Genomic DNA, 23174 nt, shown 5'->3' with positions numbered 1-23174 from the left:
ATAAAGCGTCAGCACGTAGAGCTGAAAACCCGGGTTCGAGTCCCGGTGCCGGAGAGAATTTTTCTCCGTTCCACCCATCCTTCATCATATGGTAATGCAGAAATCCTGCATGGAAATATACGTACTTCAGTATATCACAATAATATATCTACGTTGCTTTAAAATTAAATATTAATTGTTCACAATCTTCCTATTTTTTATTTTTTATTTAATATTTTTCAATTTAATTACGTTCTGCAATGCACGAATTAGTTGTGTTCATTACGTTCCCCCTTAACTTTGTAATCTACAGGGTGTTCTGAAAAAAAGGTTCCAATGTTTAGAGAAGCGATAATATGCATCAAAGCAAGAAATGAAAGTCCTACAAACATGGTTCCTAAAATTGATATCTTCTGAGAAATTAACAAATGTTTACCATTACTGTAAGAGCAGCATATCTTCCACTGTGAGCTTTTTGGCAAGAGGAAACAGAATGCAACCGTTTGTTACTACACATGCTCCTATTCAACAGATACGAAACTAACTTATCTGACTGCAGTAGTAACGTACTGCCGTCTGCTTAAGCGTCCTCTTGATACAAACACAAACGAAGGTATGCTGTGTAATACGTTGTGACAAACTGTTGTATTGTTTCCTTTGCCAAAGAGCTCACAGGGGAGATATGCTACTCTTATAGTGATGATAGACATTTGCTCATTTCTCAGAAGATATTAATTTTAGGACCCAAGTTTCTAGCAATACTACCTCCTCTCTAAATATTGTAATCTTTTTCTCGGAACACTCTGTATAGTTTATCCATTACTTGTCACTTAACTGCATGTTAGTTACAGTGATAAACACAATAAAGATAAAACTACAGTTGTAGACTACTATGTTGTGGTGTGTTACCATTTGTACAATTAAAAATTCTCCTGACGAAATTTTGCTGCTAACTTTTTCGCCTCCAATTTAATCTACGATGTAGTTAATGTGCGTGAATATCGGGACACACTGTATAAGTTCGAGCACTACCTAGGACCTAAATATTACCTAATCATTAACTAGGTGTTCTACTGCTCTGAAAAATGAAAGTCCGGTAGCGTGTCCACCTCGCTGCATGAGATTTCCATAGCTTGTCTATTTAATACCAGATTTAAGACGCTGTGTATGCTAATGATCTTAAGCTTAGGAAAATCCCCTCATAAAAAACTTTGCAATCTATAGTCAGATATTCTCAATCGTTATCTCGTTCTAGAAGTTCACAAACAAGCTCAATTCTTTTCGGCTTAACCATTAATATGAGACTAGATTGATGATTTTTCGCTTCTTTTTGACATAAATAATCACTTGTACAACTGAGATTTATCTTCCCTTCCTCCATACAGCTATAGCTCTTCAATCTTCGTGTGTGTAGTTTCTAGAAGGATCTGATATCCAGTTCCCGTGCTGGAATCGTACGATTTAGTGACGTCATTATCGGGTCACTGCAAGGGAATGCATGCCTGTCATGCTCTACGAGGTCGTGTTCCAACCACGTGACCTCTCACTCGTGTCTCGCAAGATGCATAACAATCAGGGGCTACGAAACAATTTCTGCGTTGTTATAATTCCTCCAGAAGAAGCTTTCGTGAAATGAAATTGCGTCCCACTTTAAATGCTCTAATTACAAGTTTAAACTTTTTCGTAGAAAAATCGTTTATATAAAAGCATAAAGTGCACTAAAATTACGAAATAACCGTCTAATTGTAGATTTGGCAAGTAGAATTGTCCAACATCATCAAAAACATATCGATTGCTAAAAAACGATACCTCTTATCTACAAAAATAGCTATTTAGTTTAACTACATTGTTATTTAGGTTCATTGTTTCAAACACATAATTTGAGCCATCCAAGGTCTACTGTAATTAATGACGTCACTGTGTTAACAGAAAGTGTGACCAGATTTCTCGAACGTTAAGAGCATAAATGTTTTGCATAAAATATATTGGATTCGAACATAAGAAAACACACAACACTTTATCAACGAATTTTGTATGTACCTACATTTTCATAACGTTTATATATAATATAATATATAATATAATACATAATATAATATAATATAATATAATATAATATAATATAATTCTTCTCCTTTGCATAGACTTCGACGGGAAAGAAATGAATTAGAACACAATATTTTTGTTAGATTTTCATCACACACCAGTTCCTCTAATTATACAGAATTTCACACAAATAAGCGACATAACCTCAGGAATGTGTTAATCATATGTAAACGATGACTGACTGAATGATTAGATTAATTGACTGGCTGACTGATTGATTCATTGGATTGATTGACTGATTCATTGGATTGATTGGCTGATTGAATTGACTGATTGATTGGATTGGATGATTAATTGATTGATTGATTGATTGATTGATTGATTGATTGATTGATTGACTGACTGACAGATTGGATTAACTGACTGACTTACTGATTGATTGGATTGACTACCTTACTTATTGATTGATTGAATTGACTGACTGATTGATTTATTGGGTTGACTGACTGATTGATTAATTGGATTGATTGACTGATTAGCTGGTTGGCTGAATGATTAGATTGGTTAAATTCTATTCAGTTTAATTCAATTCAATTTATTAATATAGATTATTTTAATGTACCGAAGTACATATGATATTTCCATGCATTACTCTTTCATCAATTTATTAAACCATTAAACATACAGTGAAGGCTTCGTCACACTACAGAAGGGGAAAAAAAACATACATTTGAAAATACACATATAATTCAAAACAGTATAGTTTCACTAGAATGAAAACACAAAACATATTGAAACTGTAAAATTAATGAAAACACTTCACTCTTAATGTAATATTTGTAACTAAATGTAAATAACCCTATTTATTAAAAATAATTTCGTATGAATTTATGTTGAGAAACTCATCTACAGAGTAGAAAGGATTAATTAAAAGTTGATTGATTGATTCGGCTGATTGGATTGACTGACTGATAAATTGGATTGACTAATTGGATTGACTAATTGACTGGCTGGCTGATGGATTGGATTGACTAACCGGTAGGCTGAATGAGACTGGCTAACTGATTGACTCATTTATTGGATTGACTGACCCACTGAATGGCTAATTGATTGATTGGATTTACTGTGCGATTGACTGGCTGATTGACTGACTGATTATAGAAAAGTAAGAAAGAATGTAAGGAGGAATGGAAGTATTGGATGAAATATGGAATGGTGAAAGGAAAAATGGGATGAAAGAGTGGTAAAAAAACTGTGAAGTAAAGAGAAAAAAGAGCAATGGGAGGAAGTACTATTAAAGGAAGAAATAAGACAAGAAGGAACAAAGAATTTGGAGGTAAAGAATATCAGGAAGAAGAGCGGGAAGATGAAAGCAATATATGTATGTAAAAAGAAAGAAAGGGCAAAGGGATATAAGGAAGAAAGGATACAAGAATAGAAAAGTATGAAGAAATGAGGCAAGGAGAAAAGCAGGAAATTAAATAAAAATGAGATAGAAAAAGAATGGAAAGAAAAGTTAAAGAAATAACGAAACGAAGTTGGACACAAAAGAAGAAAGCTAGAAAGTTTAACAGATATATAAAAAAGCAACGAAAAAGTAGACGAAAGAAAGCAGTAAATGAATTGTTGAAATGTCTGCTGGAAAATAAATATTAAATGCCTACTCCCATCAGAAAAGTTCGTAAATTAAAAGCTACATTCATATTTAGCAGTGGAACTAACTTCCCGTTTTAATGAAGATTTTTGTCATCTTGATTTTAATTGGAAGAAAGAATAGAGCAAAGAGTTTCATTAAGAATGTAATGTAAATATTACAAGCACGGAAATTTAATTTCAGAATTTGAATACAGTTGAATCTTAGTTACACGCCATGAGTTGCCTACCTGTAGACCTACATTTGTTTTTATTCTTACATCAGTTCCCGACCAGTCTGCAAAACAACTTTCGTTATCCCATATTAGGCATATGTACTTTTAGAATTTGGTGTATTTTCTCTTGTGAACGTTACGGAAACTCTCACATAAGGTCTCTGTGGATAAGATATTCTTTACCTTCCATTTATAATGTTAGAGTTGCGTACGCCAATCAAACTTCATTTCGGTTTTGTATTCTGTCATTCTCAACTGGATATGTCACGCGAATTGAAATGTGTATACAGTACAGGTAGCTCAGTAGATAGAGCGACTGGCAACGGACTGGAAGTTCTTGTGTTCAATAGCGCGTGGAGAAAGGAAATTTCCCGTTCTCAAAACTTCAAAACGGTTCTTGGGTCCACTCAGCCTTACGTCAAATTGAGCAACTAGTCTTCTCCGGGCTTTAAGGGATTAGGTACAGCTTACAGCAGTAAAATTTTTGGAAATATTCAACATTTTTTCCTCCATTACTGTTTCTTGTACAATAATGAATATTGGTAGGACCTAGTATAAAATAATGTCCTTCTGCGATATGAAAAATATACTTTTACGATTAAAAAAATATTTATATATATTTTTTTTAATCCAAAATTTTAGCAGTTCACTGTGCAGTGATGAAGCGTTTCCCTCATAACTCATAAACGTGTTAACTTTTTCATGTTCTCTTTCTTTTATTTTATTGCTGAAACTCATGTTTACAATATCATGCTCTTCCAGCTACATTTCTTAATAAATAATATTTTTTTTTTTAATTTGTGTTAAAAGAAAATACTGATATTTGACCATTTTTTAAATTTATTTATTTTTTATCAGACATCTATCAAAGATAGAGAAGTGATCTTGCATCATATTGTAGATATTATATGCATAAATACACACAAAAAATTCATCACAGAATGTTGGATAATTTTTTAGTTACGTGGGAAACGCTTCATCACTGCACAGTGAACTGAATTTTGAAAAAAAAATGTAAATAATTTTTTTTAAATCGTAAAAAGATTTTTTTCATATATCAGAGGGACAGTGTTTTGCACATACTAATTGCATTAGAAAGTCTGTTCAGATCAAAACAACTATACCGGATGTTTCAGAATTCAAAACACTTATCTGGTTATAGATAGGTTGTATGCGGACAGGCAAAACCTCATTCAGGCCTGCCCATAACTGTTTACCTTCGTGAATGGGCTTACGTACGGTATCGCTCGCCTGCCGTCAACCTTTCCTCACAAGCAGGCAGGCAGTGTGTTTGTACGTGACTCCCAAACAGTCATCATACTGTTCTACAACCAGGAGATTAACCGTGAAAGGAATGTGCTTATTCTTGCATCATTTATTGTAGTGAAGTAGATACAGTAATGGAGAAAAAAATGTTGAACATTTCCAAAATTTTACTGCTGTAAGCTGTACCTAACCCCTTAAGGCGGTCAGAGCGTGGTGCCGATCATACCACATCATCTAGTGCGATGTTATGGAAGCATGGAGCTCTACCTCCCTACTCCCCATGCGGCTTCAGGTGTGTAAAGGGAATACCATTATCTACAATTTAATATGATGGTGTGCTTTGCTAGGTGCTAGACAAGACAGTTGTCTTTCTACGTTGGAAATCCCAATTTAATTCGTGGTTAATAAAGACGATGTATCGGAAGATTTCCTCGGAGTATTTCTGCTTTCCGTGCCATATTCCATATTTCTATGTAGCCTATAATACCTGTTACAAACAGGTAACTGCAGTGCTGTAACATTTTCCATTGCAGACCAACTCCGCGAAACTCTCACTCGATTGAGTCACTGCAGACCGCTCCTTAACTCTCCAATCCCGACTGAGACAGTAATATTTTGGTGTAGTAGGAGCAGACAGGAAGGTCAATGACGGATTGTATCGGCGGTCGTCGTGTAGCTTTTACAAACTTTCGGCTCTCGCTGGTCGCTTAAATTCCACCATTGATACGCAGAGCCTTACTCTGCGGTGTATATACAGAGTGTTAAAAAAAAGTATCCAATACTCTAGGAGGTGATAGTATGCATCAAAACAAGAAAATAATGTCTAACTAACACGGATTCTACAACAGATACTTTCTGAGATCTGAACACTTGTTCATAGGAGATGTTCAATGTGACGTAGCAAGGAATACTGAAAACAAAAGTTTGGTTGCGGATATGAGCGGGGGTTAAGCAGAGATGGTGTTGTGAATTTTCGTAATCAGCATGTGTGGGCTGATGAAAATTCCCAAGCAGTTGAAGAAATAAGGCATCAGCACCTATTCTCGATCAACGTATGGGCAGGCGTCCTTGGTGATAGATTAATAGAGCCATACGTGCTACCACAGAGATTAACTGGGGCTCGTTATCAGGACTTTCTTATTAACGTCCGAGTATTACCGCTGGATTAGTCGGGAAGCCCCATACCTTGTCCTGCTCGTTCCCAAAACCTAAATCTCCTAGACTTTTGGTTACGGGACACATAGAAAGCAAGATCAGAATATATAAAACGTGTATAAAGCCAGTATTAACATATGCAACGGAAACTCGAGCAGAAACAAAAAAAACTGCAAAAATGATGACAACAACAGAAATGAGGACATTACGAAGTATTGCTGGCGTTACGTTATATAACAGACAGACGAATGATGAGATTAGGGAAAAATGTGGAGTGCAGGATGTGACAAAATGGATCAAGACTATAAGAAAAAGATGGCGGGACCATGTATTAAGGATGACGGAAGACAGACTCCCGAAAATAGCAATGAAAGGAAAGTTGGACACCCCAAGACCTTTGGGACGATCCCCTAAACGGTGGAAGGAAAGTTGGACACCAACGTCGGATTAAGACAGCAAAGTTGGAAAATACAGGATTTATCCTAAAACACGAAGAAGAAGAAGAAGAAGAAGAAGAATAAGAAGAAGAAGAAGAAGTTGGTCTTCGCCACTTCAATCAACAATGTGCAGACATTACAGGATCGTGTCTTCAAAGCATGTCACCACATACAAGAGTAACCAGGTCAATTTCAAAGAGTGCGTGATTCCTTACGCCGAAGGGCAGAGGAATGCATTGCCATGAATGGACGTCACATTGAGCACCTCCTATGAACAAGTGTTCAAATCTCAGAAAGTATTTGTTGTAGTACTCATGTTTATTAGACACTATTTTCTTGTTTTGATACAGACTGTCCACACCTGTGGAGTAACGGTTAGCACGTCTGGCCGCGAAACCAGGTTGCCCGGGTTCGATTCCCGGTCAGGGCGAATTATCTGGTTGAGGTTTTTTCCGGGGCTTTCCCTCAATCCATTACGAGCAAATGCTGGGTAACTATCGGTGCTGGACCCCGGACTCATTTCACCGGCATTATCACCTTCATCTCATTCAAACGCTAAATAACTTAGTGTTGATAAAGCGTCGTAAAATAACTTAATAAAATAAAAAAAGATAGATACTAGCACCTCCTAAAATATTAGATATTTTTAACACCCTGTATTAGGCGGTGTAAGCGAAACGACCCTTTTACTTCCCCTCTTATGCCCAGGGTAAATTCTCCCAGCTCTCCATTTTCTGTTAAACTGGTTTTTAGTCATTTGAAAATGAATTTATATTCAGTCCTTATCTATACGAAATTTTGAGTTGTGCGTAATTTAAACCATTCCCATTGTGTTACGTACAACCCAGGATATACTGCATTTCTTATGCGGGATTCTCCCAAGACTGCAGCATGTATGTGATGTCAAAGCTCAATTTTCACTTCTCGTATACTGAGACTGGCCCTGAGCTAACTCCTCTGGTTTAAACCAGGGTTAGAATCATCAAAATGCTTTTATTTTCGGTAGCTGGACTTAACAGACGGTAGACTAAACTCGAATAGATCAAGAGTGGAGGAAATGCACATGACATAAGAACCAGGCGCTCCCTGGCGTCTATGCTCGCAGCTCCTGCTTAATTACGACTTTACGGTGCGGCATTGTTCGTTTTAATGCGGCCGTGAAGAGTATCGCCGTTACAGTAATGAAACCTTATTGGAAATGTTAACGTCAGTCTTGGCAGTAATTCACATTCAGCATGCCGAAGTACGCATTTCATTTACGCCGTGCTGTAAACGCGAGTGGATGCCTACAATTTATGTATGTTACAGTGTCCATTAAATTAACATGCAGGACTGAAAAATGCACGTGTAGTAAAAGTGCTGCTTCTAACAAACCTCATTAAAACACAACGCTAGGCTTGTTCCTACAGGGTGATCAGAATACCTGTATATTGCATTAGAAAGATGAAAACAACTATACCGAGTGTTTCAGAATTCAAAAAATGTATCTGGTTATAGAGAGATTATAGGCAGAGACAGGCAAAACCTCATTCGGGCCTGCCCAGAACTATTTACCTTCGTGAAAGGGGCTTACGCACGGTATCACTCGTCTGCCGTCAACCTTTCCTCACAAGCAGGCAGGCAGTGTGCTTGCACGTGACTCCCAAACAGTCCTAATAGTGACCCGAAAAGACTGTTTTGTTCCGCCGACCTGGTCCAGATTGTGCTGCTTTCAGGTGCATTATAAATATCAACCAAGTCTCATCCAAACCCGACAGGAAGCATACAGATATAGACGATATAGACAAACTATTGAGAACTTAATTTGTCGTCTTCTAAAACGTAATAAATATAAAGAAAAGTATTTCTCTTCAGCATAATATCCATTAAATGCCAACTGTTATTATAAATTACTTACACTTTCCTTTTTTATCATAGTAATACAAATGTAATGCAAACGCTTCAAACTTTAAGCTTTATAAATAAAAATAAATCTGAATAATTTTTTTTTTCCGGAGCCGGGTATCGAACCCGGGACCTTTGGTTTGACGTACCAACGCTCTACCACTGAGCTACCCGGGAACTCTAACCGACACCGATCCAATTTTTCCCTCTATATCCACAGACCTCAAAGTGGGCTGACAACCGTCAAGCAACCAACTTCGAGTGCACACTAACTCCGTGTGACTTACATTGTGGTTTTCTGTTAACGAACAGTGACGTGTATTATGCAAATCAAGATTTCAGGTATAACTCCCTGTAAAGTTGAGGGAGTTATACCTGAAATCTTGATTTGCATAATACACGTCACTGTTCGTTAACAGAAAACCACAATATAAATCACACGGAGTTAGTGTGCACTCGAAGTTGGTTGCTTGACGGTTGTCAGCCCACTTTGAGGTCTGTGGATATAGAGGGGAAAAATTGGATCGGTGTCGGTTAGAGTTCCCGGGTAGCTCAGTGGTAGAGCGTTGGTACGTCAAACCAAAGGTCCCGGGTTCGATACCCGGCTCCGGAACAATTTTTCCCTCGAAATTATTCAAATCAACTTTACAGGGAGTTATACCTGAAATCTTGATTTGCAAAAAGAAATCTATCCCTCAGAAGTTAAATAGCAAATCAATACTCCGAAGAACGAAAACTTTTTTTTTGCATTTTACAGGTCTTCATGTTTTTAATTATTGATAAGGAAAAAGTTAAAATGGATTTTTTTCTTTAATAGTTGTAGATATTCATAATAATTGTTACCAATGTATTTTCAACACCTTTCCTTTCCTTTCCTTTCCTTTCCTTTCCTTTCCTTTCCTTTCCTTTCCTTTCGCCTCGGTCGAGCAATACTTTATATTTATTTATTTATTCATTTATTAATATTTGTGTGCTGAACAACAGCCAGAGGCCAATTAATAATAATCCGCGCCTTTTGTTAAGCTTCAGTACTGTGCAATGCATTACGGCTCTCGGCAAATTACTATTTCTCATTTTTAGCTCTTCTCTAATTTCTAATCAGTACCACTGCTTCAGAGGCTTTTGCCTTAAGCCTCGCTATTCGCACTGCTCTCTCCATACTGAATGACTACCAACAGTGAACTTAATATATGGAAGGATTGGAGTGCAACCAAGTGTTATGATATATCCTTACTATGAACTTATGGGTCTAATTTTTAATGTGTACATTTGTCTTTTTTTATTGAATTATCGGCTTCTGTTTTTATGTGATTCACATTTGATTCTAACAAATTAATATGTATTTCACTATGTTTATTTTTATTTTATGAGGTAAATTTTATGTAACTACCTCTTTTGATCTCATTATGTAATCAGTATGTAATTACTTAATTCTGATCAAGTTTTATGATCAACTGTGTAAGCAAGTTTTAATCCTGGTTGAGTGTAAGAGAAGGCCTTAACTCTGCCAGGTTAAATAAAGCCATTATTATTATTATTATTATTATTATTATTATTATTATTATTAATGTTACTAGGAATAATAACTAAAATTTTTTGGGTGGGCTAAGCCTGAAAAGTTTCTTAAAAGCTTCGCCACTAATAATTGAAATATTCGTTATTTATTTTTAAAAGTAATGTGCCTATGGATCATAGAAATTTTAAGTAATAGTGCATTATATGAAACGTCAAGAAAGAAATTTTGAAGAGATAAGTAAAATATTTCATTTTTTGTTAATTTAGTTTCTACGAACATTCTAGTGAAATAATCTATTAACTGTTCGTATATTTCTGGAAAATATCGGGATTGCGAAATTTGCATCAAATATCTTGAGAATTAATTAGCGTTAATTAGAAACGTACCTCTGATTGAGGTTCTGGCTGATACATCTATTATTTATCAGGCAGGACGTCTCACTTGATGACTTTGTGTCACAGGAAGAAGAATTGTTGCATGCATCTTGCGTCTGTTAGGATGTGAAATATGTTACTAGTCAGATATGTATGCAGTGGGGAGGGAAAGAAACTGGCCACATGCCCCATTATCGCCTGGCCTAGTTGTCATGTGAATGATGTCACTTATGAGGTTCTAACCGTCTTCGGACTGTTGACTAAACATACAAAAAGATGAAAACAATTCGTTGAGAAAATTAAAAATTCATGATAAAACAGGAGGAGTTTATTGCAAGCATGGCAAATTTAATTTCATCAGGACTGAAAGACACTGAAATATAAAATGTTAAAATATACTTAACCCTCGACACTTACCTGGGATCTTTTATGACTTCACACCATATTTTATTGCTATCATCTACATCCATATACTACGTAACGTTCCAGTAACCTAGATATGCTATATTCTTGTTTTGTTTTTTTTTTAGTTTCCTTTGCAATTAAAATTATTATTTGATAATTATATATTGATTTTTTTCATGTTTATTGCTTGAGTTCATGGATGGCTCCATCTATAGAACACGTCTTTATTTTGTAGTTAGAATTATTTTGCAATGATAGTGTTTTGTTGTATAAAAGTGAACATGTACTTTTAAAAGTGAACTAATAGAACAAATACAGGGTGATTCACAAGAATTTACCGTCCCACACGGAGCTTATTTCCGAAGACATTCTGAGCAAAAAATATCATATAAACATGTGTCCTAATCTCATTATTTTCAGAATTACAATTATTTTAAGTTGTTAGTAAAAAATCTTTTTTCTTTAGTTTGAAAGGTACAAAAATATTACAAATAGAGAATGAACTATTCAGAAGTATCATTTCTTTAATTGGCAAGTGTTCTGAACGATGAAAAAGTAATGGAACGGAGAAAAATTCTCTCCGGCGCCGGGATTTGAACCCGGGTTTTTAGCTTTACGTGCTGATGCTTTATCCACTAAGCCACACCGGATACAACCCCGACGTCGAACAGAATTGTCTCTGATTGAGTTCCAGCTCTTGGGTTCCCTCTAGTGGCCGCCCTCTGCACTACGTCATAGATGTCTAAGAACATAGGACTGAAGTCCACACATGTGCTGAGGTGCACTCGTTATGAGTGACTAGTTGGCCGGGATCCGACGGATATGCGTAAATCACGAAGTGATTTAAGACGGCGCTTATTCCGTCGGATCCCAGCCAACTAGTCACTCATAACGAGTGCACCTCAGCACATGTGTGGATGACGCAGAATATCTGCATGGAAATATCATATGTACTTCGGTACATTGAGATAATATAAGTGTTCTGAAGCTAAAAATGTGTTGTTAATTGCTTTGTACAGATTTTATTCTTAAATTTTTAACTAAAAATTACATCATTCTTACGCTCTTATCACAAAAATTGTTACAAATCATACAACATTAGGAACTTGATTCTTTACAGTTTAATTATCGTAATGTACAGTCTTAAAGAATTTACAAGAGTGACGTGATTTGTAACAATTGTTGCGATAACTGCGTAAGAAAATGTAATTTTGTAGTAAAAATTCGAAATAATGTCTGTACGTAGCGACTATGGAATTCACAACATATTTCTAGCTTCAGATTATTAGCTAATTAAAGAAATGATACTCCTGAATAGTTCATTCTTTATCCGTAATATTATTTTCCCTTAAAACTCAAGAATAATGATATTTAACAAACAAGTTCAAATTAGAGTAATTCTAAAAATATTGAGATTAGGGCAAATATGTTTATATAACATTTTTTGCTCAGAATATCTTCGGGAATAAGCTCCGTAAGGGACGGTAAATCTTCGTGAATATATCTGTATAGCACAAATTGACAAGTAGGCTATGGGTAAAATGTTGTAGATTCAAGAGTAATTATTTGTATTTCTGAAATTAGCTTATTGTTCTTTCCACTACAGTAGGTAATGAGGCTAAATTAATTAATTAATTGTCTAAACATAATTAACACGTGATGCAATAACAATGTCCTTTTTGTACTTTATTTCAAGGAAAGTGAATGTGTTCTGTGATATTTGAAAAATAAAAACATAGATACAGAGTAAATAGTCTGCTATTAAACTAATTAAATTAATTCATTCATTGTTTAAACATAGGCTACTGAATAATTTTAGGTACAATTAAAACTTTCAATTTGCTTGTAGTATATACAAGAATGCAGTAAGCTATAAAATATCCTAATTATTAACAACAAATATTCTTGGGGTCAAAAAGACCCCACATAATTAGCATGAAATTCTAGAGCACCTGAGTTACGAAGGTTAAGGAAACATTCCACAACATGAGACAGAAAGCTCCGTTTAAAGTTTGAATGCTAGTGAAGAGTGTAAATGGAAATTGATATAAACATTACCTTGCCAGCTATGTGCTTGTAAGACATGAAACATTTTAGAAAAGTAGATTAGGCTTAATTCTGTTCTACTAGCAAGTGAGTAATCTCTTTAACTTGTCGCTAGTGGACTCGCACATTACGCTACAGTCGAGGTAGATTAATGTAGATAACTTTTAAAATTACAATTTAACTATATAAATGCCTGGTATAAACTTTAGAGGACATCCTCGCCCTGTCTGCCGATAGAAATTCTGTCTGATGTAGGAAGTCCAAGGAAAAATATTTATTTGATCTACAGCTCTTGCTGATGAAGAAAGTTGGAAGACTACAAAGAGCGACGTCAAGCACCTATATTCTAGGGTCCTGAAAAGAGGTCATTTGAGTGCAGATTTAATCTATTTCAGGATGCCGTTTACTCTGCCTTGCAGTTTCTTTCGCAAGCCAATATGTTTGCATTTACACTTTCATTTACACTATTTACTGGTACCTCCAAAATACCACTGATTTCTTTTCTTTTTTATTTTTTTTATTTTAGCTAAACTTAGGCCCGATTTCATCAACAGAGGTTAAATATAGTCTTACATTAATCCTGAATTTATTAACTTCAGGTTAAAATTTTAACTCGTTCTTGCGTCTCACCCTTTTCACCAGGCTTTTCCTGCAGAGGGATTAGTTGGTATTCGAGATGAACAACGATCGAGAAAACGAGACTAACAGCGCCCGCAAAGCCGAAAACCCGAACGACAATGTTGTATTACGTCGCGTCCTTGACGTAAAGACCGGTTTTGAGTCTTCCGAGACTCGATTTTGTGATCAAGTCCCAAGTCAGCAGTTGTTTATACCTGACTGAATTTATATCTACTTTGGCAACTGTTATATATGTATAAACAATCAATTAGCTCAGCGTTCTCAAACTATGGTCCGCGGACCACCTGTGGTTCTCGAGTCTGCCCTTATGGTCCTTCAAAAAAGACAGACGAAAAAATAAAATTCAAACGAATTGCATATCACACTATAGCTTAAAATCTAAGGGCCGTATTCATAGACATGTTTAGAGCGGGTTTTCGGTGAATTATCAGCGTTTTTCGTATTCATAAACCAGTGTTAGCGATAGGATACGATTTGAATTCTGTACTAGTAACCAGTGGATAGACGGGGCTAGCTTAGTACGCTCGTAGCGCGTGCTGCGAAATGTCTATGAATACGGCCGTCAGAATTTGGAAATGACACATGGCAATTGAATTTCACTTTTTCTCCCAGTGCTGCATTTTATGAAATTTATTACCCTACCCGTCTATCGACTTCCCACTCTACTCTCAGCAACAAAAGAGGGATTTAAAACACTATATACGCGGAGTTTCTCGACATATTTTCCCTGCACATCTGTCGCCGCGCCTATAACCCAGCCAGGGACCACCCGAATTCATAACAGAGGACCAAAGTATCGAACCTTAATTCAATTTTAAAATATAAGTATACTGGTATTAAAATATGCTACGAAAATGATAAATTTGCTTTCGAAGGGAACAAGAGTAAGGTGGTCCTTGGAACTGTTTTGACTTTAAAAAGTGGTCCCCACTTCAAAAAAAATTGAGAAACGCTGAAGTAGGCTATTTGAAACATCTCTACCTTTCAGTGTATAATAATCCGTTTCACAGTCTTTATTTAATTACTAGGCCCTTATTAAAAGGCTAGAAATTTTCTTTTCATATGTTTAAGATTAAGTGTGCATTCTCAAGTAAAAAGATATTAATGTCATGTTTTATGTTTCTTAGAAATGCAAATTTATTTGAGAATTGTTTTTTTATTTACGTAACCATAGGTAATATCATATAATAAAACCAGAACATTTTGATAACTAAGATACTGTTCTGTTTTGTCTTTTTGTCTCATTTAAAAATTTATGTTATTTATTTCAATGATGTATGTTATTCTAAGTTACAAAATCTTTCCACGCCGACCAAATGCTATTTCGAGAATGACGAACGAGACCCGAAGCGCAGCGGGAATGACGAGCCGAGAATCGAAAGACAAATGCAACGAACACAGCGAGCGAGAGCGGCAGTTAGTTTTGTTCATCACTAGTTGGTATCACTTCAACTCTCACGGGAAAGAAGATAAGCATTAATATTGAAGGCAGTGACCGAGAATTTGTTTTTTATGAAGGCACTTTATTGGCTCTGCTTTTGTTTTCTTGCACAGCTCCATAATAGCATTGATCGAAATGACGGAAGAGGATAGGGATAGAAACATAACTATTTTTTAACAATCGATTTAGCCGCTAAATATAAAGGCATTGCAGAATGCAGGAAAGCAGACCGTTAAGGATAAATTTCCGTCTTATTGCCTCCAGGAGATTGGGTTTTTAATCTGTACAATTTAATTAGTGCACCCAGAACACTAGGAAAATAGAACATCTGATAGAAGTCATGAATAACTCATAGACGTTCTTCAGCTGAAGGAAATTTTACGTATTGATACTATAGCACAGAAATCTTAGAGGTAATTGTAACAGTAACTTTTGAAACTCTAACATTGTCCCCAAATATTACATGGGAAATCCTTGTGGCATAATACTCAATAATACCTGCAGCATAGGAGAGAAAGTGAGAGGGAGAGAGAGAGCGAGAGCGAGAGAGAACGTGTTTTTTAGAGATTATTTATGTAGTTTTATCCCAGTGTAAAACATCAGATAAAATTACAAAATCAAGGGGACTGGGTAGTGATTCCTTTACGGCTAAAACATTTCATTATCAAAGTTTAGTTCGATATTTCTACGATTTTAGTGCTCAGAGTGGAATAAAAATTGTCTTGGTTGTACAATACGTCATTCTGAATTCAGTGGTACACAAGAGGACGAAATATTTTCTTATCCAAGGGCAGAAAATGTTCTAACTGATAACATGTTTTCCTACTTTGCTAAATCTACGTCAAATTTTAAGTGCGCATTACTTAGTACAATTTTCACTCATATTCCTTGTATTATTTTAAGTCATCAAGTAATATATATAGTAAATTCTAACGGTCTTACTAATAAACTGTGTATAGTTTTTATACGAGACTTATACAGAGTTAAGAGAGAAAACATTACTAATAAACCATGCATAAGCGATGGATGTATAAACAGTCTGTAACTGTACAATGGGAATTACACGAAACCCCTTGTTTAAGCGTTGTATATAGAGAAAAAATGGCCGCCCCCTCTAACAGCTGTTCGTATCGACTGTCATTTTATGATAATGGTTGCCTTGTAACCACAGGAGGACAAACCAAAGAGTATAGAATAATTAGAATAATATTGCTGTGGCTTGTATACTCTTTGACCAAAATATAGTGTGGTAATCGATCAGAGCCAGTTGTACTATCGATACTTAACAGCCACACCAGAGCGCTCTACCGGATGTAATAGAGAACCTCAGATATTCTATTACCTTTCGTAACAAAGTAATGACGAAACTATGACGTAGCTGTGTAACAGTTATACTGTTATACACGACGTATGTAGTGATTATTAGTAAGGAATATAAACACTACTTATAAACGAGCTACTCATTGTATATGTATGTCAGTTAAACATCTATATGTAGAGTTTTCATTAGTAAGACCGTAAAGGCATATTTAGTTAAATATTTCACCTTTATCGAAACAGAAATATCATGTATTGTGGGTCCCTATCACCAAGGCATGGCGCGTCCTCAGGTTGCGGATAGAGGAGACGGCCTCCAGATATGGAGGGTAGCTGCGAATATGTTGAATAAGCAGTCGTGGACAGCCGATAAGGGGTAGTCCTCCAGCTTGGGGGTTGGGCGATGGCCTAACAACCCATCACCGTAAAAAACAGCTTGTTACGAATCCATACAATAAGCCTCGGAATGGGACTGATTCTCCGGCACGACCACAGCAAAGGAATAAGGTTACGAGATTTGGTACTTGGAATGTTACTAGTATTTATAGAACAGGAGGGGTAACATTAGTAGCAAAAGAACTAGCTAGATATAGAATAATCACAGGAGAATGGAGAAAGTTACACAACGCAGAACTGCACGCATTGTATTCTTCACCTGACATAATTAGGAACATTAAATTCAGACGTTTGAGATGGGCAGGGCATGTAGCACGTATGGGCGAATCCAGAAATGCATATAGAGTGTTAGTTGAGAGACCAAAGGGAAAAAAGACGTTTGGGGACGCCGAGACGTAGATGGGAGGATAATATTAAAATAGATTTGAGGGAGGTGGGATATGATGTTAGAGAGTGGATTAATCTTGCACAGGATAGTGACCGATGGCGGGCTTATATGAGGGCGGCAATGAACCTGCGGGTTCCTTAAAAACCATTTGTAAGTAGAAAAGTAAATTAAATAGAAATAAATTATAGCTACTTTAACAATTTATCATTTTTCAATTCACATATGCTGTATATATATATTTTTTTATTTTATATGTGTAAGATATTCATAAACCTGTAGGTCTACTTTGTAGACCACAGACTGCAGAAAACACTGCAAAAATGTCATGTAAATAGATTAAGTGGTTTTGGAGAAAAGTGCACTTGAGTTTTGAAAAACCTTAACTTAGGGAATATGAATTACATGCGCAGCCATATTTAAAGAGACCGTTTAAAGAGCATATCGGTGGATATACCCTCATGCAATATATATTGTTTTAAAAAGCAAGTTCTTACTTTTTAAACACAAAATAAAAAATCGAGGTTTTCACCCCAAATCACTACCCAGTTCCCTCAAGAATATCTTTACGAGTTAGAAGACATCTTTCAGTATTCTACCATGTGAGAGGAGTTAGTTTCGGAACTGCATGCGCGTTCCACCTATAGGTATTGCTAATTTGTTTTTTAATGGTTTATTTTACGACGCTTTATCAACTTCTATGGTTATCTAGCGTCTGAACGATATGAAGTTGATAATTCCAGCGAAATGAGTCCAGGGATCACCGCCGAATGTTATCTAGCATTTGCTCTTAATGGGTAGAGGGAAAACGTCGGAAATAACCTTAATCAAGTAACTTGTCCCAATCAGAATTTGAACACAAGTCCGCTCGTTTCACGGTCAGGCATGTTAACCGTTACTCCATAGCGGTGAACTGCTACTTTGTTCAGAGGATGAAATCTATATGTAGTTACAAATCGTTGGAGATGATAAATTCAGGAGTATAGTGGAATATCCAGAACTCTTTTCTAAACGCCTTCTCTGTGGAAGTCTTAACATCTTATGTCTTCATAAATCGCTTTGAAAAATTAGCATATTCCCATCCGTCAGAGAGAAAAAGAGAGAGGTTTAGCAAGGAGTTGCAAATGTTCTCGCAGCGTATTCTGCACTACTTTGTATAAATTATCATTAAATCTTCTTCAGAAGAAAATATGCTCAGAGGTTAAAGGAATCCCCTTAAAACTAATACAACGCCATGAGGGCAAAAGATACAACTTAATCTCGCATAATGATTTCACCGTAGCCTATTACTGCAATTTCTTTTCTGTTGATAAATAAGGTTTTCTCTTGGATCTCTTTCTGGCTGAATCATAATTCGTATACGAAGGCAGGTCTGAGGCTTGGGGTGAAGATCGTTGTGTTTTGTAAATGCATTTCATTTCATTTCATTTCATTTCAAAACTTCCCATCTTAAGTAATTTTAGATGTGCAGAGGACACGATTTTGAGGAAAAACACGTCGATGTAATTTTCGAGGTAGAAGATGAAAACCATTGCTGATTGAATTTTCTGTTCCATTCATTCACTCCATAATCATATACTTTGTCGTTTCGGGATTTACTTGCAAACCTATCTCTTTACTTGCTTCAAGTAAAATTTCCGTGTTTTCCCTAATCGTTTGTGGATTTTCTCCTAAAATATTCACGTCATCCGCATAGACAAGAAGCTGATATAACCCGTTCAATTTTAAATCCTGTCTGTTATCCTGAACTTTCCTAATGGCATATTCTAGAGTGAAGTTAAAAGTAAAGGTGATAGTGCATCTCCTTGCTTTAACCCAAAGTGAATTGGAAAAGCATCAGATAGAAACTGGCCTATACGGACTCTGCTGTAAGTTTCACTGAGACACATTTTAATTAATCGAACTAGTTTCTTGGGAATACCAGATTCAATAAGAATATTATATAAAACTTCTCTCTTAACCGAGTCATATGACATTACAGAGGTTAAAATGAATACAAGCTGTTTATAACAAATGGCAATAAATACAGAATCACAACAGTAATTTCACGATCATTTTAAGGTTATTTATGTAGCAAACGGAAGTTAAGGACCTGAATGCATAACAAGAAGAGCTCATTTTATTTCAGGAAAACTGGCACTATTTGGTTACTAAATTTGATTACCCTAGTTTTATCAAAACTCGAGTGGAATTTAATTGACTATTACATGATTAGAAGAAGGTAGGCGTATATGAATATTAGAAGAAATAAAGTACCGGTACTCTAACACAATAAAATATTAATTGACATACTAAAATACCATACTAAACTGTCTTGAAAATGTATTATTGTACCATCCTCATCATTACAAATATTCTGCTAGATGGCAGTAGTGTGTTGTGATCAGCTGTTCTCTTCTTACCAGTTGTGTCAACTATACAATCTTCATTGAACTGTGTGCATTCTACTTCAATTATCAATATATATATATATATATATATATATATATATTAAGCAATCTTTAATATGTTTATCCATAATCTCATACAGTAGAATCTATACTAACAACTAAATAATATAAGCAAGATAAATGATAGAAAGGTTGTAATTAAGGATTGTGAAATAAACATGAATCATTTTAAAAGGTACAATTATTGAAATTACAATGTTGACAAACAAAAAAACAAAAGCTAGGGAGGTGATAAAAATTGTTGGATAAGCAACCATGATTGGTAGTGTAATAGTAAAAGTATAATAGTCAATACAGTATTAAGTGTTAGAATATTTGCACCAAACCATTCACTCATTATATTTGTCACTGTATTAGAAGTATTTATAAAGTGATCATACTGTTTACTTGAGATAATCACACTTACTGCGTCTGAAAATAAGATTACCTAAGATAAACTTGTATCGTTTAGGCCGAATCATTAACATCAACTAGAAACAATAATGGGACTAAAGTTGATCCTTGTGGAACTCCATGTCTTATATTCCTAAGTTCTGAGTGAGTAACTTTGTGACATTTCTGTTAACTGGCATATTATGATTATAACTGTCCGTTCCCAACCATAAATTATTATACACGGATATATGTAGGCCTCTACATTTCCTGTGTTCAAATGAAAAATATAGTCGTCTGCGAACAGTATGTAGTTTAAGCTTGTTGAAATAGGCCCTACAGTTTTCTTGCAAATCTGGAATAACGTATGTTCCTGGCTTGAGGATATCCCATGTCAGGTATTCACAAAACAAGCCTCTCTCCTACCTGGAAACAAGCAGTTCTGACGCGGGTCATATAATCTAATACACATGAGCACAGAGCCTCCTGTAAGCGGCATTTACATATATTATACATGATACTCTAATGTTGTTTCTTCGATCTCCAAGAACATCAAACTCAAAGGATGGAATATTAAATAAGTCTAAGGAAAAAAAGCAGGCGTGTAACTACAGGGTGAATACCGGAGACGTTAGTGATTTGAAATTATCACTACTAACACAGCGATAGATAAGTATCTGTATAAGTGGCAGAATATAGACATTAAAAATTTGTTTAATATTTAGTAGGGCTATTGTAGAATCAAAGATGTACAATGTAGAAATTTGGGGTAATGATTTATCTAGACAGCTCATTGAAAGGATTATCGTATTTACTCACATACTTACAGTCGAGCCGTTCTTATTTCCGGCAGCAAATCACACGACAGCTTCTGGTCAGCTGACACGCTGTTTCACTGGCAGTAGTTGTCGTCAAGGTTATGCAGACGACATACCGCTTCCCGCTCACGGTGGATGTTACTGCGTTGTCAAGTCTACCCTTTTACTCTTAACGAAGTTTTAGCACATGTCTAGTCTTAAACATCGAACGAAAAATTATTTCCTACGATAAATAATTAGTAATATATGAATACATAATATTATATATTATTGTTATTGTAGATCCTAGCATCCCAGGGCACAGAAGACTTACCATGTTGTGCTATAATTGGTTTTTCCGACCATTTGAAGTCACGATTTTCGTAAATACAGAAACAATATTAGAAATTACTAAAATGGGAGAAAGCTGTAAAATATAATAAATAAACATTTTTTATGTGAATGAATAACTAAAACCACACAACCTGTAAATTAAGTAAAATATGTTAGTATTAAAAATTTTGTCATGATAAGTCATTGCTACATAAAAAAATTACACGAATAATCTTGCCTAACGGTATTGTTCAATTTAGAGGTGCTACGCCTAGATCGCTACAATCATTGTTAGTACCTGCCGCCGCCATAGTTCTCAGTTTATTTTCTTCTTTGCCGGATTGTCCGTACTTCTCTGTCGTTATTTGAGAAACCGTGAACTTGTTCACATCACACGCATCAGCTGTTCATTGCACCACTTGCATTAAAGGCAATAAACTACTCTTATTTTACGTTCATTTTCTAAATAATTTCTAACGCTAAGAATCATTTCCCTGCTTTGCGAATTGATGGTCTTCCGACTCCTCCGCGGCATTGTGATGCTAAAAACTCAGCGATAACACAGCACTAACAACAATACCGACTGATTGTTCGACAACAAGCTATTAGAACTGCGTCCGTTCACTATTGGCTTGACAGAGATTTAGCAACACCGCTATTGCCTACCTTCTTCGCGCCAAAAGTCGAGAAGACATGGCCACGCCGGAAATAAGAACGGCTCGACTGTAGGTTAATTTTTTAGTTCTGGCAACTACTTTTTTTCTCAATACATAACATATTTACATGGTTCTAAGGTCTACAAGCCTTCGATGTAGTCACCAGCGTAAAGTCTGTACATCTTCGTCACTTACTGTTTGGTGACCAGATCGAGGCATGTCCAACACACTTTCGCGTCCTTGTCTGAAGGCTCTAACCCACCTTGCTACCGTTCGGTAAGGTAGCGCAGCCGCACCGCAAGCCTCTTGCAGTCCTTGATGACACTGTCGTGCCGTGCGACCTCTAGCACATTGAATTTTTAACCAGTTTCTCTGTTCCTTCTTCGAAAACATTGCGACTGTATTCTGCAACCACTTGCTCACAACTGCTCGTCTTATTGTTGTCACTGTAAAACGGACATAGAGGTGGGAGGGCGAGTTCATTAGCTCCGAAGAAGGGGAGGCATGCAAGAAAACTGTGGTATAAACGATATTGCCTGACTCCTTTGCACGGCGTCGCTGCAGCATAGTTGCCACTACTAAAAAAATCAATCCACGTATTAGACCCATTTTTTCCCCTCTTTTTTTAATGTAAAAATGTATGGCGGGTTTTGAATGCGCGTATACAATAAACAGTAAGGAAATAAAGTTTTTAAACTTAGATTAATATATAAATTAGTTTTAAAATGCCAGTACACTTTCTTCGCGAAGTCAATCACATTCAATTTAAACGACGCTCACTTTTTACATTCACACCTGACATTGATCTCTTTCTCTTAGGCCTAGAGCGCACGGACGGTTTTTCGTCCGCTTATCCGCCGCGGTTAGAAAATCGCTTTGATAGAACACATTGCTTGAAATTGATGTGAACTCACGAGCGGATATTTTACAGCAGCGGTTTTAAAAACGCAACATGTTCTATTTTCCGGGCGGAGCGCCAACCGCGCAATATTATGAAACACGTGTCAGAATATGTTAGTGTGCACACGAGCTGCAAAACAACCGCTTAATGGTGCAGTTGTGATATATTATCCCAACGCAATGGAAAGTATTCGACAAGTAAGGAAATAAAGAGGCAAAAGAAATTAATGTCTTGGAAGCCTAGTTTCGAAGAACCCCACATACAAATTCTGAAAGACGGTAGAACAGAAGAAATTGATGAAGATAAATCCTTCTTGCTCTTATTGTTGCCGACTTTTCGAAAACTTTCACCACAACAAAAATTGACAGTAAAAGTGGTATTTTTTCAAGTATTACAGAAATTCACTTTTCAACGAAATAATCCAGGTCACCCAATCATGCAGGATATCAAAACACATTTTTTATGCATATCAATACTCACTTCCCCTCTCCTTGAAATGAGTTTAGTTCAT

General features: G+C 36.0%; 1 protein-coding gene and 2 non-coding genes across 9 annotated transcripts in view; 2 read left to right on the top strand and 1 right to left on the bottom strand.

The window, feature by feature from the left end:
* Positions 1-23174, top strand: part of LOC138696564 (A-type potassium channel modulatory protein KCNIP1-like) — a 728319-nt gene that overhangs the window by 300458 nt on the left and 404687 nt on the right. The window lies entirely within an intron of this gene.
* Positions 8741-8812, bottom strand: TRNAD-GUC (transfer RNA aspartic acid (anticodon GUC)). Its single transcript has one exon. It is a non-coding gene; the product is annotated as a tRNA-Asp (tRNA).
* Positions 9177-9248, top strand: TRNAD-GUC (transfer RNA aspartic acid (anticodon GUC)). Its single transcript has one exon. It is a non-coding gene; the product is annotated as a tRNA-Asp (tRNA).

The sequence above is a fragment of the Periplaneta americana genome, chromosome 3 (assembly GCF_040183065.1).
Source record: "Periplaneta americana isolate PAMFEO1 chromosome 3, P.americana_PAMFEO1_priV1, whole genome shotgun sequence".
In the NCBI taxonomy this organism is placed as follows: domain Eukaryota; kingdom Metazoa; phylum Arthropoda; class Insecta; order Blattodea; family Blattidae; genus Periplaneta; species Periplaneta americana.
Note: the sequence above shows the minus strand (reverse complement) of the source record. Positions and strands in the feature narration are given on the sequence as shown.